We start from the raw sequence: 16,320 nt of genomic DNA, 5'->3' as shown, positions 1-16,320 counted from the left end.
ATTTAGAATCCTGTCTCCATCTCAGATTATTTGACTCTATTAACTAAAATGTACAATTATAGGAAGGGATTTTGATAAATACCACATCTACCTGAGAGAGGAGAAACTGCTCATTTCTAACACCTAACTGTTGAGATAAAGAACGCACACTTTAAATTACACATCAGCTTGTTTTAAAAAGATCATGTTTAACATGTTAACTGAGCAGAAGTAGAAGCACTTGTGATAAAACCACATGTCACCTCTGCAGAAACAGTCAGAGACATTTTCAAATAAAAATCAGTGTAAGTGTGATGTTGCCACACAACTGCACGATTGGAGCAAAGCGAATGTTGTAATTCACAGAATTAGTACGACCTCTGTCACAGCAGAAGACATGAAATAATACTCATGAGCACAGTAACACACACAGCATGTTTCACTTTACACTTCTGCTGTTTAACAGTAAGAATTCTTGCAGTTCATCTGCATCACTGTCTTATAGTCTGAGTGTTGCACACACTCGGAGATGTCAAGTGCTGATATTACAATCTAACAAACATCCAAGAACTGTAGAGAAGGTCACACGATAGACAGTCTAAAATGTTTGCATATTTATGTTGTGTGTGTCTCATTGTCACCCCAAAAGAATCTCTGTGGACGTATTCAATTAATCAAAGCAGTAAAAGTCTCCTCAAAGTGTGTGTGATGTGACAGCAGCAGGTTGATTGAATGAGTGATGGAGCAGAGTGTATCTGTGAAGCAGCGGTGAGTGATGTGGCTGATGGTCGTTGCTCGTCTTCTCCAGGTGGGGGCGCTGCAGGTCCAAGAAACAGCTGTGCTTTTCAATGGAAAAGAGAAGATAGAGAAACTGCTGTAACGTGTAAAGAGGTGATGTTGGAGCGTGTGTGTTGTCCCAGTATTTTGTTGGAGAGAACAAAGAGTGTAAAAAGACTGGGTCCCGCTGTATGACTCAGGCTGCACTGCAGCGTCTAATCACAGGTGCGATCCCACTACTGAGCGGCACGGGGGCTTTGACCTGCTCCGTTTCCGACCTGGGCCGGTTCTCCCCTCCTTAGACGACCTGGTGGTCCCGGGCTCCCCCAGGAGCACCATATCGGTACCGAGCTTAGTGCGGACACCCGATCGGCATCGCCCACTGCAGCTCAGAGCTCCTGAGCTCAAGCGATCCACCAGCCTCAGCCTCCCGGTAGCTTGGATTACAGGCGCGCGCCACAGCACCCGGCGAGAGACTCTCACGTTTATCAGACTTTCAGCTTGTTGAAGTAAACGACATTTTGATGTCATCAAACACAACAGCGGCATCGAGCAGCAAAGACTGACAAGTGTTTGGATCGTTTTCATTCCTGCAGAAAATCCCAGCTCAGTTTTTGGAAACTTGATGAATGGAGCAGCATCCATACAGGAGAATCTCCGGTATCAGGTCAAAAGTATTTGACTGAAGGAGAGTTTTCATCCACAAACATTAAGAATTACTGCCTGTGACACAATGACTTGTGTCTTTGCCCCAATGAGTTGATTTGCATCCTCTTCTATGCTGGTGACAGAAGGACAGGCAAACTCAGAGGACCACTTTCATCGATCAAGTATTTGGCGGGTGCCTCAGGTCCCGAGATAAGTTTTCAGTAAATCCTTTTTTTTGTGTGTGAAGTCCCATTTTAATATTTCACAGCTTTCATACATTTGAGCCTTTTCTACATCTTGCTCTGGACGTTACGGTAATTACACCTCGTCCATTCGTGGAGCTGACATGTTCTGTATTTCTGTTGCTGTAAAAGCATTAGATTTGGTCAGAGCTCCTAAAAACAACACATTAAACTTCTGAATTGATTTTTCTCTCCGTGCAGGAAGCTTCCAGTGTCTCCAAGGCTCTGAAACATTTTGTCAAGTCAGAAAAGCTGGGTGGTGAAAATTCCTACAAATGCTCATATTTCCTTTGTCATGTATCACTTTTCTAACTAATTAGGCGATCTTTGCCTCAGGTGCAATAAAATGGTCACAGCAAAAAAGGGATTTAAAATCCACCGCAGCCCCAATGTGCTCACCCTCTCACTCAAACGATTCACAAACTTCTCTACAAGAAAAATCACAAAGGGACCGTGACACCCCTATTTCGATATTTACTGTATAGGAACAATTCACATGCGTTTGAATTATCAACCACATATATTTGAATGGTATTTTGAAATCAATCCTCTCTTTTGTGTTGACCAGGATGTGAAGTATCCAGAGTTCCTGGACCTGCAGCGCTACATGTCTCAGTCTGAAGGGGAGCCCCAGATCTACGGGCTGCTCGCTGTACTGGTTCACTCTGGAGCCCACTGTCACTCTGGACACTACTTCTGCTACACTAAGGTACTCATTATCCCACAAACAACGATTTCGATGTATCAGAACACTGCCTCATACACTCACACACACACATTTTCCTCAACACTTCACCAAGAACTCACTTCAGCAGAGATTAATGGAGAACTCCTTCATATAGTGGTCTGAACAGACTGAGGTCTTAACTGAAAAGTACAATCAATAAATGTACTAAATGAAACTCAGGAAGGTACATGAACACAACATTATTCAGAAATGGAATCTATGACAGCACATATGATGTTGTTTGTACTTAACTTTAAGCAGGTTTTATTGTATTTAAGACTCGAAATCCATTTCAGAAACTAAATCTACAGAGTGAAACCTGACAAATCTCTTGTTGCGTCTCACAGGCCAGCGACGGACAGTGGTATAAGATAAACGACTCTACTGTGTCTTTGAGCGACATCCATACGGTCCTCAAAGAAGAAGCTTATCTTCTTTTCTACATCAAGTAAGAAAAACATCATGCAGGGAGTCAGAACGTTGGCAATTCCACAGAAAAAGAGTATTAACACGACTGTCTTTCAAAAAAAAAAAAACAGTTGGAATGCTCTTTGAAATGTAAATGGAAACACAATGCATGAATGTAATATTTCCAGATCATTAAAAACTGTTTTAGCTGTGGTAATGATTGTATACCAGGGTAAAGGTTCATGAAATTTTGCCAAATTCTCTACTTTTTGTTGTTGTTTTTGGAAAAAGTGGTTTAAGTAGTTAAACCCAACAACTTCACCGTACATTTGCTTCTGGCAATGAAATGCTTCAGTTTGCTGATGTCATCTTTCATCACATTGTTAGATCCCCGGATATGACAGAAGTTGGGGACTATAACCCAGGAAACTCCGCTCAGGTGTCTCCACAGCCGGCGGCGACGCCTCAAATCAGCACCACCCTCCACAAATACAACAATGGCTTCATAGATCCCCAGCTGACACCAAACACTACAAAGGCGATGCTCAATCTTTTCACATTAGTGACCCTTCTTCTAGTGTACTATAATTTGCTTTGACAGAAGTTTGATGATCTCATTGAGAAATATTTTAATGTCTGTGTTCCTCAGATCTCCAGCAGTAATCACGGCAGTTCTTCCTCTGTGACTGCTGCTGCTAATGGACAAGACACTGACCACAGTCTACCAAAGTAAGTTTAATATTCAGTTTAGAAAGAACATTTCTGCCATTGCTGTTCCATCCAAATCTTCTTTTGGGTATGAATGGGAATGAAAATGACTATAATTTATGCACATCTACTTTGTTGTATTGACATTTGCATTATTTTTTCTTCTGACACTCTATAAACGTGTTACTTCAGCCTAAAGTTTTGATCAGTCGAGGGTCACAAAAGGACTGCTGATCATCTGAGAAAGCAGAGAGGTTACAGCTCAGAGTTCCAGCACTTTAAAAGATTTAAAATAAGCTCGACAATGCACCACAAGAACAGGTTAGTATTGGTGTCTTTGACTTCGTGCTGACTGAAAGTCCTGCCTCTACTCAGAGATGTGTTCACATAAATGTTAGATCACTTAGATGTTTGAACTTCACAGCACAGACAGATGTACATTCTTACTTTAAGATCTGTAGCTGCCAGCAGGGCATGCATCACTGCAACTTATTTAGAAGTCTTATAGAAATCTGGAGGCCTGTACCCTGAAGCAGCTTTAGAGGCTCGGTGAGGTAACTTCAGCTCCAGGTTTCCAGAGGTTCCTGCTCTTGAGCAGGTTAGGTTTGTGATAAGAGAGCAATACATGTCAGCACCTTACACTCAATCAATCCCCACAGAAAAAAAAAACAGTGAGAAGGTCTCCTCTCTCTAAGACTCAGACTGCAACAAAACATTTTGGCCCTCACTGGAAAGCCTGTTCACGAGAGATACGTAAGAGTCGGAACAAAATGCTGACACAAAACAGACACTGATGAAGCAAAAGCTCAAATATTTGATGGAAGATTAAAAAGTCACGTTGATTTAAAAAAAGGATTCATGTCGGTGAACTACAAAAGATAGTCTGTTTTCTCAGACTCTTGCAGCAGGAAGTCTGAATGAAGCTGTGAAGAATACTGAAATGTTCAAATGAAATGTCAAAGAATGTTTTTCACTTTAATAGATCCATGAAGCCATTAATATCAACCACCCCAAGCCTGAAAAGTGTTTTAGTAACCTGAAGGTGTTTGGACTTTAATACAGGAACATAACTGTACTCGTCTTTCTGTGAAACTGTGAGTCGCGTTTTTCAGTGTTTATTGACATGTTCTGATGGTTAATCTCATGTTCAGTTTTGGAATTGATGGTGTTCACGGTGTTTTCTGTCCATCCCTTAAAGCTCTAACATGGACTCAGACGGATTCACGGATCCAAGAACGCTAAAGAAGAGGAAGCGCACGGCCATGGACCCTGAACAGTGTACAAGCAGTGAAGAAAGGCAGAGCTGTAAACGACGTTAGTTGGACAGTAAAGACTTTGGCGATGGCTTTTCATCAGAAAGCACAATCTACAAGTGAGTGCGCGCCAGCCGGTCGAGGCAGATGGCCGCCTGTTATATTGTGTATATATTGCATCAAAAGAGGTCCCCGGGGACATGACCCCTTAAATATGGTTCCGCAGGACAGTAGCGAGTTGGAGGGGGGGGTAGGGGAGTGTGAAAATATGTTTATTCATGTATATCTGTTTGGGTGTTAAGTAATAGTTTAGGGGTTTGTAAATAGGTGATTATATTGTGTATATATTGAAATTATGGATGTATGTACATATTTACTAGTTATTGATAATTATGTGAATATTTGAACCTACCTGTTAATGGTTTGGTCTAATTGGTCATGTGACTAAGGGTAGGGTTTTAAAAGTGAGGCAAAATGTTTTTGTTGGGGGTAGAGTGTTGGAGATTTGAGACTGATGAGTATTGTTGTTGTAAAGAGTTTGGCTTTTGCATGTGTTTCATTAAACACACCTTCATTGCCACTTAAAGGATTATTCCTTGGTTTTTGCCTCCGGACCGCTCGACAAGTTGACACCGTCCTTCCTGAGTCTGGTTCTGCTGCAGGTTTCTTCCTGTTAAAAGGGAGTTTTCCTCTCCACTGTCGCCTCGTGCATGCTCAGGATGGGGGATTAAATTGAAGACAATTTTCAATGAGATCCGTTGGTTTTCTTAGCTGGTCAACTTATTTATTTTTAATTGGCATTGTATGAATTGGATTTATTTGGATTTGAATTAATTGGATTTAATTGGATTACAATGAATAGGATTTTAATTGGCTTAATCTGGACTGTATCTTTTGAATTCCCACAAGATGATATTTATTACTCTTATTTCTACGGAGAAATCCTCCATCCAGATTCTCATGTTTTTGCTTTATAGTATAGTTCACTTTGAGGCACCAAAAAAAAAAGCATGTGCATGTAATATGATACATGCTCAGTTTAGGCTTGGTGATTCCTCTTTTGTGAAAATATATTTATAAAACATTAGGGCCATAAAGTGGTATCCAGCAGAGGGCGATGTATGTTAAAATGATACATTCTGTAGTCATTTGTTGATATGAATGAGTTTTGTCATAAATGTCAACTCTTTTATGATTTTCATGTGAGTGGTCTTAGAGCTGAACACTCATCCTTTACTCTTGTCTAATTTACAAAAGCTGACAAATCAGCTCAGCTCAGTGAAGTAAAGTGAACAACAACAGTCCTTAAAAAGATAACAGTAATAAAGGTGAATGAACATCCAATGCAGAAGTCACTGTTTTATTAAGAAAAAAAAAAGATTACACTGGTCAACACAATGACAAGCTACTCTGAAGAAAGCTTGTGGCAGTAACTATGTTCCCCATGATGGGTGTGCTTACATCAGTAAGTCTTAAGTGGATCAATAGGCTGCTTGATTAATCCGGTCTTTACTCATAAAGTTACGTTCATTAGAGCAAACACAAAGCAAAAAGTCACTTTCAAATAATGAGCCAACATTATTCTGATACAGCAATGCACACTTAATTCTGCCATTGTGTATTGTGCACACGTTACATGTAACAGTGAAACTACGAGGAGTGAAATAATAAAAGGTCATTTTACCCATTTAAACTACATACCAGCAGTGAAATCTAAATCGGGGTGGGATCCGTGACTCAGGCCGAGCACGGTGGGTGTTTTATTCAAAGGGCAAAACTAAACAGAGCCTTATTCTGTATACATATTTATTTAAATACTCCATACAAACCTCCTGAATATAAATATCCTTGTCTTTTAAAACTGCACTCACAAGACAAACCCCTTTCCAAACAGGTCACTCTTCCTTCATTCTCACCACCTGTTTATAACGATGTTTCTAATAAGACAAATATAATTAGAATAAAAATAGAAGATTTTTTTTTTTTTGTCCTTTTTTGGTAAGTCAGGAAGGCAGCCTGGGTGCTGGTCTGTTTCATCAGTATCGCCTCACGATCGTGTCTACCTGCATCTGTTTAGTCCGTATAAAAACATGAGCGTGGTATGAGCATCCTTTACTCTTACAAGTTCTCAAAGGGACAGCTCACTCCAAAGGCTGGATGCAGGTCTTTCGCAGGTCCTCTGCAGTTGTCAATACACACAAGAAAAGTATTGTAGAAATGTGCTGAAATTTGGATTAATTAGAGGCCAATTCTTGCTTTGGATTTTATTCCTAATGTACTTATACTTTTTGGAAAACATGGCCCGCCAACACATCTATTCTGTAATTACATTCATATACATGGTGGATTTTACTGTTCGTGAGCAGATCTCAGATGACTACTCCCTTATGCATGCAAGGAATTCACAGGAAATGATGCAAGCATGTTATCCAGTGCTTTTTCCCCGCTACTACATACATACTATATCACACGTTGGCTTTAATTGCATGACAGTCAAAGAAACTTGCCAAGTCGCGTTGATTAGATCATTGGACACCTCTTTTAATTTCAAACTTCTATGTATCAAGATGTATTTTTTTCAATCATGCGGTCTTCAGCAGCTCTTAAATTTAGATAATTACAACCTCAGGTGTTCAATATTTACTGAACAAAAACTAAACCAAATTGCAGAAGCAGTGTTTGAAAAACTAAGTATATCATATCATCAATGCGTCTTCTATAGGAAGTAGAAGCTAAGTAACAAACAGACGCTGCTAATCAAACACATCTGATTAAGTGATCGTGTGAGCACCTCTATAAAAGCAGTTTTAGGCAGTTTGCATGTTTGGAGCATTTAGGTGTACAATGCAAAAAAGGAAAGGACATAGAGAAGCAATTGTTGCAGCCCATTAATCTGGGAAGGGTGATGAGGCCATTTCCAAACTATTTGGGTCCATCATACAAGAAAGAAACATTATTCGATTGTTGAGAAAGCTGCCAATCATCCTGTGGAGTGGACATTCCAGCGAGTTCTTCACAAGGTCAAACTGTGCTGCTGAGCTACATCTCAGACTATAGGCACAGTTGGCCAGGAAAGTTGTCAGGGTTAGGGTTAGGGGTTATAAAGACTCTTCATCTCTTCAGCACAACTTAGGTTTACAAAGTATATTTGCATCCGAACAACCTACAAGACTTGGACATCTTGGAGTTACTGGGTTGACCATGAACTCCTCTGTATACAGAGCCGGACAGTAACGGAGTACATTTATTGTACATCATTTTTGGGGAGTACTCATGACTTTACTCAAGTACATTTGAGAGGCAAATATTGTACTCTTTACTACGCTACATTTCCATCCATAACCGTGAGTAAAATAAAAAATAAAATAAAAAACTCAATTTGTCGTTTCCCTCTCAAACGTGATTGGATTGTGCAGGAACCACTGATTGGGACAGCCTATCAGCAATCACCTTCAGCTTTTCCGCCAAAGTCAGATTAGATGAGAGAAACCATGGACGAAACAATGGAAGAAGACGCAGCAGGTCCATCCCGGGAATGTGCCAACCTGTGGCCCCACCTCGCCAGACTATTTCAATTTCCTGAACAAGTTAATGATAGTTTTCGCTTCAAGTGTTTGCTCTGTTTACCAAAAGAGAACTTCATCACCGCCTACAAAAATTCATCCTCCAACTTGCAGAAGCATGTCAAGGTACGTACATTGAAATAAACTTCCTTACATTTCTAAGCTAGATTCTAGCTACAGAAAAGTGCACTAAATGATTGGCTATCTACGATAATGCAGCTTTTTACATTCTCGGTTACGTTTGAGTAGTCGAAGCCACATGCACCCACCAATTTGCCACCTGCAATTCAGATGGCTAACTTTGGCCTGACAATAGTGAGCATAAGCCGAGACAAGCTAATCGTGTAACACCTGCTGAAAGACAGAAGCTCGTAACATCATTTACGGTATTTTTTTTGTTCCACTGCACTTTAGAAGGCTGGAATTAAGTTACAGCGGAGTTACGGCCATGGTTACGGCACTCTGCCTTTGTTTTACCATGCACCAATGTTAAGATAGGGTTTGAGTTCTGTTTACTGCGCTGGAGTTACGGTGTTATGGTGGCTAGCTGCCTGCCAATCTGAACTCATTGACAGAAAACAACGCAAGTGGGTTGGGGATGTCTCATAACACTTCCCTGCCAAAAACATACCACGCACACAAACCAAACCAGCAGATATAACACGACACTGAAGTTGACATCCGATTCGCGAATTAAAGGGGTGGGCATAAAGGGCCATTTCACTGCTTTTTTTGCATTTTGATCGACCAAAACAAGGTCCTGTATGGAAACTACAATGGTTACACTGCTCAAATCTGGATGGAATTATTCTAAAGAGGTTGTAGATTCATTAAAACCTTGTTTGGGATTTGTGAAACCTTTTTCTGATTTGTGAAAATGCAGAACAGGGCCATTTCACTGCATTTTTGGTATTCTGATCACCATAAACTGGGTCCTGTATGGAAACTACATTAGTTAGACTGCTCAAATCTGGATAGAAATATTCTAAAAAGTCTATAGATTAATTAAAAAAACATTCGTTAATGCGCGATAAAATATTTATCGGCGTTAAATAATTAATGCGCTAGTGCAATAATAACGAGTTCACTTGCCCAGCCCTAATTTTCTTTAATCTTTAACTGACTGTCTTCTAGTTTTTGTTGTGAATTGTTTTCAGTTTCAGGAGGATCATCTTTGATAGTTTATTCATTTTACAGGACGTCCTGTTTGAAGACTTTACATTTAGCAAAGGAATATTTTTCTGTAACTCCAACAGAAAAGAAACAATCTAAAGGATCTGGATATGTTGATGTATAACAGGAAAAGATCTTTATAAATACTGGATTTATGTTTTGGAATGAACACCAGTGAAATTATTTGCAGTTTAACTAGAAAAATGAAGATAAAACGTGTTGAACTGAAGCAGAAATGTTTCATTCAAATGATGTGTTTAACAGTCGGTTGAACTTGCTGCAGTTTCTGGATGTTTTGCTATAAAATGCTGTTAATAAAATATTAATACAGACATAACTGCCACTGGAATTCTTGAAAGTTACAGAAACCGACGAATGAACAGATTTTTGTCTCAGTTTTTGTCCGACTCAGATGATTTAGGGGGGAAATGATCAGACTGTGGTGCGGATGAAACTCCTTCCACAGGCCGTTCATTTATTTATCAGTCAGGGAAGATGTCAAATCTTTGGTAACAGAGACCGAGTCAAGTTAGAAGCCAGAACTGTCACAACGGGTGGGTTGGTAGGACACGGATGCGGACTCAGAGGTGTAAGGCAAAAAGACTGGGTTTTATTCACAAAAAACAAAGTTAAACAAAAGGCGCGGCTGAGCCGGATAACAAGACTAAACTGTGGAATAAATACATGAATATTATTGAGACAAAACAAAAGACTTGACATGAAAGACACTTAACTTTAAGGTCGTAGCTTGACGTGGCAAGGCAGTGGCGATATCGGGGAAAAGATATGGGGTAAGAAATCGGTCAAAAAGAAACGTGCATCCGTGCAAGTAATCCGCGCATATTTGGGAAATGTGTGCATCTTTGGTTGTAGTTGAGCATAAAATAAACATGTGCAATCTCTAAAAATGAATCCATCTGTGTTTATAATGGGTTGTGTTTTTATATTTGTCAAAATACAAATTGAAAAGTTACGACATCAAAAAATACATACACGAATCGAAAAGTTACACATCAAAAAGTTACGAATTCAAAAGTTACGAATACGAATTTCTCAAGTGCAGGAAAGGGGACCAAAATACGTCATCGCTGACGTCATCACGTCACAGGCATCACCAGCAGAAGAAAATTCGATCACCCCATCAGCGCGGCCGGTGATACTAGAACATATTTTGACTTTGACCACAGTGCGGACTCTATATTACTCTATATTTACATGACACAACAAGGGGCTTCAGCAGCGGATGAACCTGTAAGTTAAAGATATTTTCCCATTATTTTTTGTGTATGAAATGCGCTGTGAATAAACTTAAAGCTGTACGTCGTCCTCCTGTTCAGCAATCGTAGTTTATTAGGCTATACATTTGATTTCGCATGCACTTGTCAACTTAATCCTACCATTACTTGTCACAATTTCCCCTCTTATGTAGGATTTAAGTGGTTACCACCATGAACTACCTCACCTACCTAGATAAACGTGCCGAGTTTATTCACAAGCCAAGTTTATTCACAGCGCATTTCATACACAAAAAATAATGGGAAAATATCTTTAACTTACAGGTCCATCCGCTGCTGAAGCCCCTTGTTGTGTCATGCTTTAAATCACAAACGCAATCCAGTAAATATTTATTCGTATAGTATAGTATAGTAAATATAGAGTAATATAGAGACAGAGTAGTGTCTATAACAAACAGACACTACTACACGTACACGGTAAAGAAAAATAAACTCGCAGGCGAGAAGGTTCATGCCACTTCTGACACCATGTAGAAGGTTTACTCTCTGTGTATGTGTCAAAGATCACACGACACAAGGTTTACCGTTACTGTAGTTTACTTCAACTGCCGAATATAACTGCTCGCGCCAGATACATAACAGACATAGAACTGGGGAGATAAGCATTCCGATTGGCCAACGTCACACAAGTACGGTGGCCAGTGTTAAACAAACAATGCAAAGAATCATTTACGGAACACACAGAGTGTGTTGGAGACTGTAAAGGAAAACTAGAACATTTCTAGAAGAAATTTTGATCGGTGCCAAGCTACTGCCCGCCCAGAGACAGAGGCTGTAGTTCAGTTAAAGTTCAGTGCTTCCTGTCACATATAAACTTTGAATGATGTGTCTGTGATGCTGTATGGCTGGGTTATGAGGCCTCCAAAATTGGCCAGTTTTTGGCATTTGGCGCAAAAGTGCCCTCTCTTTCTCTCCTTATGACCTTGAGTTTATTACTGATGCGTATGCCTGGAACAAACCCTTTAGTTCAGTTAAAGGTGAGAGTCTCCTGTCACATATAAACTTTGAATGATGTGTCTGTGATGCCGTATGGCTGGGTTATGAGGCCTCAAAATTAAGGCATTTTGGGCTTCTGTTTGGGTCCTGTTTGATGATGTTGTAGGAGCCATGTTTTATTTATGAACATTTTCACTGCCTAGCCACAAGGCGGCAGTTTCTCTTTGGTGCACTGACCTTTACCGGATGTTGGCGGGGGGTCAGGCAGGTTACATCAGTGTACTCAGTGTGGCACAGGTGATGCTGATGAGTGGGAAGCAAACAGTTTTCGACTGTGCTTGAGCGATATCTGTCAATTGTGTATGGACAAATTATAAGTATTGTGGCTTCATAAAGAAATTAAAAGCAAATTATTATTTCAAGCCAAAAGGAAGGTTTCGTTGGATTATTGCCCGAAGTACACGTCAAAACTAAACAATCAGCATCCAGTAGCGACAGAGTAAAGGATTGGTCGCTACAGATGTAATAGGGCATTTTGGGGCTCGTTGAGCCTGAGACAGGTCTGCTGAAGACAGTTCTGTCATTTTTAATCAAGGTTCTGTTTAAATATACAGCTTTTATGGCATTTTACAAATTACCCTCACTATCAGATTATAGGAGAAAAGCAGAGCAGGTTAATAACATTAAGCTGTTATGATGGGGCAGCCATGTTGGCTCTGCCCTGATAAGCAGTCTCAGAACAGAGCAGGCTCATAAGCTGTTGCTTCTTGTCACATATAAACTTTGACTGATGTCTCTGTGATGCTGTATGGCTGAGTTATGAGGCCTCCAAAATGCCCTCATTCAGTGCTTTTCAATGCATTTTTCCAATGCATTTTGGGTATTTTCAAACTTCCCCTCACTATCAGTTTAAAGCGGCACTATGCAACTTTCAGTAATACGGGGTTTGTTTACCATGCAATACACACCCCAAAGCTGTAGGGGGGGCTCCGTAGAAAATAAGGCGACAGTCTAGCCATATTATATATTACTACTCTAGAAGCTAACCACATTCAATTTAGCCGTCGACAGCTAATGGAGAGAGGTGTGTCTTATCAGGCTCCCTGGCTCGGCTCAGAGCCCTTTAGACCTGCCGTGAAGCAGTAGTTCTCGGCTCTCGTGTGTCGCGAGACTTCCAGAGGTAAACAAAGCACGCGGCGCCACAGGCAAAGTTGCAAGCGCTGTTTCGGGCTAGGGCCACCAGATGGAGATGGAAATGTCACCGTTTTCATCAGAACAGGTCAGCCAAGCTATCTGATGATTGCCAAGCAATTTTATGACCATGAAAAAGTTGCATAGTGCCGCTTTAAAGTAGAAAAGCTCAGATTCATAACATTAAGCTGTTATAACAGGGCATCCATCTTGGCTCTGCCCTCATAAGCAGTCTTAGAACAGAGAAGGCTAACCAGAGCTATAGAGTACACCACTTTGAGGCTAACAAGCCGTTGCTATGGATACAGGAGCAGGTGCGAGCGTATGTAAGACAGAGAGCCAACCAGTGTTACCAGATTGGGTGGGTGGCCGCCCAATTGGGCGTCTTTTGACTGCCTCCGGCGGGCAGAAAATGCCTTCGGCGGGCGAATACAATTTGGGCTGCTTTCAACACGTTTGGGCGGGGATTTTTGTTCTCACAACAGTTATGCATTTTATTCAGTGAATAAAAAGGTTAATGTTTAAAGTGAATAAACAAATCAAATTGTGTTCCTATCAATCCATACATTGTAGGCCTACGTACACAGCAGGCGGCAGATATGCCGTAGCTGGTTGAACAGAGCCATATAGTAGTTGAGTACAGATGTCGTGCCAAAAAGTGATGGTCTGCCAGAATCTGATTTGCCGCCGCGGGAGCGCGCACAGCAGCCCGTTGAGCGGTAGCGCAAAACCATCTGCTTTTCCCTCGATTAAGCGATCATACTATGCAGATACACACAACTGCATTATAATGTAGACCTAATTATAGCTTCGAAGGTTTGACGTTTATCACGTAAAGACAATTACGTGATAAACATGTATCTCTGCTCGGTATATCTGATGACTTTGTAGAACCCTGTCTTTGGAAATTAGACGGTAATGAATATGATTTAGGCTATTGGTGGATTTTCAATAAAGATATGATAACTTTTGCAACGATCCTCGTGACTGCATTGTTTTTTTTTTTATCGGATCTGGGCCCTTCATAGTATTTGCTTCCCATGTTTGGATGCGTTTTGCAGTTATCAATCAGTTTTCACCTGCCAAAAACTGATTGAAGGCCAAATACAGTCCGGATTTCGCTTTGCAATATTTGCACCGTGCCTTGGACGGATCTTGTGGGAAAGGTGTAATCCATACTTTTAGGACGTCCTCCTGCATTATACTGATATGAAAAAAAAAAACAACAACTTTGTAACACTGTGAATGATACTTGTCATGTGGTTAATGAGTAATATGTTTCAGAATTTAAGTATTACTCAAATATTAAATGTTTTCATGTGAAAAATGTTGTTGGGCGGTTTTTTGCTCAAGTGGGCGGGTTTTGGAACGTGATTGGGCGGAAATCGCTCAACCTAATCTGGCAACACTGGAGCCAACTGACATTTGTACAGACACTATTGCTTCTTAAAATTGGAGTATAATTTTGACTGCACTGTCTCGAACAAACGGTCACTGTTCGAAAAGTAAAAGTTGTTTCCGAATTATTCTTGAACCGTCAACACCGGAAGAGATGGCAGAAGCCAGCGGTGTAATTTTTATTCGGCTACTATGTGTGGCTCGTTTGTTATGGCAGTTTTAAAATAATTTTTCACATCGATTCGAGGATTTGGGGCGTTTATAATGGAAATGGAATGCCGACCTCTGGGCTCAGAGGTGATTTGTGAAAAATCTGTGAGGCAGAGCTCAATGAGTGTGACTTTGGGTGAAGGAGGACAAAAATACCTACGTTTTGAAGTAAAATTTGTCCAGATCGGGCAGATATTTCGGACATGAGAGACTTTTGTTCAAGGAAATTTTGGAGTGAGGATTTGAGTGGGAGAAACACCTCGGCCGAGTTTTAGTCTTCCTAAAACGTAAACTGCCGTTGTGTCAAAGCTGTATAATGAATCAACAAACCCTTTAGTTCCGTTAAAGCCGAGAGTCTCCTGTCACATATAAACTTTGAATGACATCCTTGTGATGCTGTATGGCTGAGTTATACTATTACTAGTAGCGCGCCGAACTTTAGGGCGGAAACGGGAGAATAATAAGTATTTACAGGAGTAATATGTTTACCTAATGCCTTCTGCATTGGCACCCATAATTAATTCTTATATGTATTGTATTGAGTGTTACTGTGTATAACCCAAGGGCGTAATAATGGTGTTGACATTGGTGGGGACATAATTTGCCACTACACCACCTAAGGTTGAGGGACACCTCATTTATGTGGGGGTCTGGGGGTCCTCCCCTTGAAAATTTTGTATTTCTTAGATGCAATTTCCTGCATTTTAACCAATTCTGGGGTGAATAATGGCAAATCCCATCTGATTCAGAGCCCTCTGATTTTTTTAATGTAAACCATAATGGCAAGATTGAGAATTGATTTTTTTATGCAAGTCACTCAAGTTTCTGGTGACTTCAACATTATCACAGGCCCAGGCAGACATTGCCACAGTAAGATGTGTTATTATTACATGTGTTTCTGAAATTTCAGAATCTGTAAGTTGATGAGTTTGGGTGCTGCAGTTGTAGTGCATTTTGTATAAAATATTAACTGATGAAGTTTTGAAAGTGCACACTGCAAATATAAGTGTGAAAAGTGTGAACAATAAAAGTGGAAATGTACAATTTTTGAAAAATGTAGGCGGATGACCACTTAGCATTACCAACAAGCATTTATTAGCTCTGCACATTGAGTTGCCTGTGGTATGAAATGCACTATATAGATAAAGACTGATTGATTGATTGATTGCACAGTTCCCACAAAAATAAAACACCAGTAGTCAAACTGTCACATGAAAAACACTTTTCCACGGCTCACTTTTTCCTGAAAAACTTTTTAAGTTTGTAGCTTTGAGCCTATTAACTAGCCAAATCTTGAATGAATGAGCCAAATGCATGGCGCCGCCGGTCATTAACGCAGACAAACTGCTGGCATATTTGTTTTATTTTAATGCTATCCAACCTGTCCTGGTGGATATGGCAGACAGCAGCATGGTTCAACCGTGCCTGCGTCATTGTTGTCCTGAGCCATGTTTTCAACCTCCTCAGAGCACTGAAACTTCGCTCAGCCTCTGTTGACGACACAGGCATAACCAATAAAAGCCTCAAAAGGTTTTCCACCTGATCAAACAAGCCCCTGACCTCAACGGTCATGCTTCTGAAGAGATCAGCTGCATCTGAGATGGACTGTACTTTGTATTTGGAATGAAGCATAGACAGCTTTACTTTTAGACTGATGCTGTCAAGCTCTGGGTAGTCATTTGTCACTGAACTCACTGCTCCAGTGAGAAGGACATTCTCGAGTTCCTGTAAAGCTGGGCATACACTGTGCGATTTTTTCAATCGCGGTATTCAGCTGCTGCTCATACTGTACGAGTGAATCGCAAGGGTTAA

This window comes from Odontesthes bonariensis, chromosome 5 (assembly GCF_027942865.1).
Source record: "Odontesthes bonariensis isolate fOdoBon6 chromosome 5, fOdoBon6.hap1, whole genome shotgun sequence".
NCBI classification, from domain to species: Eukaryota; Metazoa; Chordata; class Actinopteri; order Atheriniformes; family Atherinopsidae; genus Odontesthes; species Odontesthes bonariensis.
Note: the sequence above shows the minus strand (reverse complement) of the source record.